Here is a 2,614-nt window from a genome sequence, read left to right as displayed (position 1 = left end):
CAGTTTTAAAAAGCTAGGATAACTTAACAATAGTGTATCGATGTGAGAGTTTTGACAGATACAGACAGTTGGAGACCCACCACCACACTCCAGGTGAAGCACAGTGGCCCCAGAAACAAACCCACCCTGTTGCCATCGATTCCCACTCAGGGTGACTCTGGGGGATCCACAGGGTTTCCTTGACTGTCATCTTACAGAAGCAGAGAGCCAGGCCTTCTGCACCTCGGGATTTGAACTGCCAACCTAGTAGGTTAGTCATCAGGTGTAAACCATTTGTACCACCCAAAGGAGTCTGCTGGTTCCTCACCATCACCCTTGCCTCTTGGCAACCGTGGAGCTGTTTTCTGTTCCATTGTTTTATTTCTTAATTTATGTTTAGAATGTCCCATGAATGAGATCATACAGCATTTCATGATCAGGCTTCTTTCACTTAATGACGACAAATCCAGTAGGCATTGGAAATCCATCCATGCGGCATTGTCTTTTAGTTGGTGAATAGTATTCCATGGAGCGGCTGTTTATCGGGCTGTTTTCCATTTGGAGGAGATTTCGGTCGTCTGGCTTTGAGGTTTTGTCCGATATCGCCAGGTTCATTCCAACATAGCCCAGTGTAGGACAGACCTGCGCACCGCCTGGCCCTGCAGTAACCTCCCTCACAATTGATGGTATGGGCGCGTAACACCATTGCACCATTGGGCGGCACTGTGCTGCATCTTGACTGGTGGTGGGTCTCTAACTGTGTCATCCCATCTCCTGGAGGGTTGTCTTCTCTTTGATCGACTCTCTGCTTCACCGAGCATGAGGTCCTTTTCCAGGGACTGGTCTTTCCCAGAAGTTAAGAATACAGAAGTTAGTATAAACCCAAGTGCTTACTTCTATTGGGTAGATGCTTAGGTGTAGAATTGCTCAATCATATGATAGGTACATGTCTCACTTTTTAAAGACACTACACACTGTTTTCCACCCCGGTTGTACCATTTTATGTTCCCGCCGGCAGTGCACGGGAGTTCCAGTTCTTCTACATCCTCTCCACCACTTGGGAGGAGTGTCTTTCTAATGTTGGCCATTCTAATAGGTGTGGCTTTGATGTTGGCCATTCTAATAGGTGTGGCTTTGATTTGCATTTCTCTCAGTGACCAATGATGCTGAGAACATCTTTTCATGCCCTTATTCGCCACCAATAATGCACTGTCTATTGAACTCTCTTGCCCAATTTAAAACTGTGTTGTTTGTTTTTCTTATTTTTGTTTGGAGAGTTTTGTTATATATTCTGGATGCATATTCCACCCTCTGAAATAAATGTAATGATGGTACTTACTTTATAGGATGGTGGTGAAGAAGAATTAGCTAACTGTTAGGTGAGGCCATAAGAATTTGCTGGTATTTGGCTATTTATTTTAATCGATACAAAGGGTCATTTACATAGTTCAACCCAATTTGAAAACATTCCTTGTGATGGTCCCTAGAGGGTATGTTCTCCGGAAGTGGTGACCAGTCATCATCACCGTGATATTCTGTCCTTCTCATCACCATCATTCTTAGCAGTGTTGCTGTTGCGGTCACTAAATGCCCCCCCACCCCCCACCAGACCAAACCCACTGCCATCCAGTCGATTCTGATGTATAGTCTCTTAGTATTGACGGCAGTGACTCCAAAGACTGTCCCAGGCGGCGCGCCCCCCCCCCCAGCCTTGGATCAGGCAAACAATGTACACCAGGTCTTTCCTCAATGTCAAATGTCTTCCTAAGTCTGCAGAGAACATTAGGATCCCACCCTTGTTCTTGTGGACCCAAAGGGCCGCGTGCCGTAACAGCGTCCAGAGTGCAGTGAGGCCTGGAGGGGAAGGCGGAGACGGGTAGGACGGCCTGGATAAGGCCTGTTAGGTGAGACCTGTAGGCTGATCAGGACTTTGGGTGAGAAAACATGCCCGACACAAGTTAGGGTTGGTGCAAAGCCTGGGCAAGGGACCGAACAAGCCTCAGGGCTAGCCTGCAGTCTGACTATGCGCTTAAGGGTGGAGGCAGCCTGTGGTGACCGAGAAAGGCTTCATTGATAACGCCCATTTTGTCCTTCCGTAGGTGGCTCAAGCTCACCAGACACGTTCGGAGAGCTCCGTCCAGACGACCCTCCATCTGCTTCGACCATGGCCACCAAGACCATTGTCATCGACCATGGCTCTGGCTTTGTGAAGGCTGGCCTGGCTGGGTGTAACGTCCCCCAGCTGGTGGTCCCCAACATCGTCAATTACATGCCATGCCGTGAGAACCCCGGGCCCAGCTACGCTCGCAGACGCGTGAGCCTGGGCATCAACTTCATCCACCCTGACACCTTCAGCTACCCCATAGAGCGCGGCCGTGTGCTCAACTGGGAGGGTGTGGAGCACATCTGGTCGTTCATCATGAGGAAGCACCGAGAGGAGCACGAGGACTGCCCGGTGTTGATCACCGAGAGCCCCCTCAGGGAGCCCTCAGACCGGAGGAAGACGTTGGAGGTAAAGCCCTTTCCGGTTCGCCCATGGAGCTTGGGGCTGGGGAGGGGGCTGGACTGTGGGGGCACTCCTTGTGTCCAGCCATGACGGGGCACCAAGGACTCTGCTTCCTAAAGCATTGTCCAG

The sequence above is a fragment of the Echinops telfairi genome, unplaced genomic scaffold (assembly GCF_000313985.2).
Source record: "Echinops telfairi isolate 266 unplaced genomic scaffold, ASM31398v2 ScPeMD7_7457;HRSCAF=8495, whole genome shotgun sequence".
NCBI lineage: Eukaryota > Metazoa > Chordata > Mammalia > Afrosoricida > Tenrecidae > Echinops > Echinops telfairi.
This window is presented reverse-complemented; position numbering follows the sequence as displayed.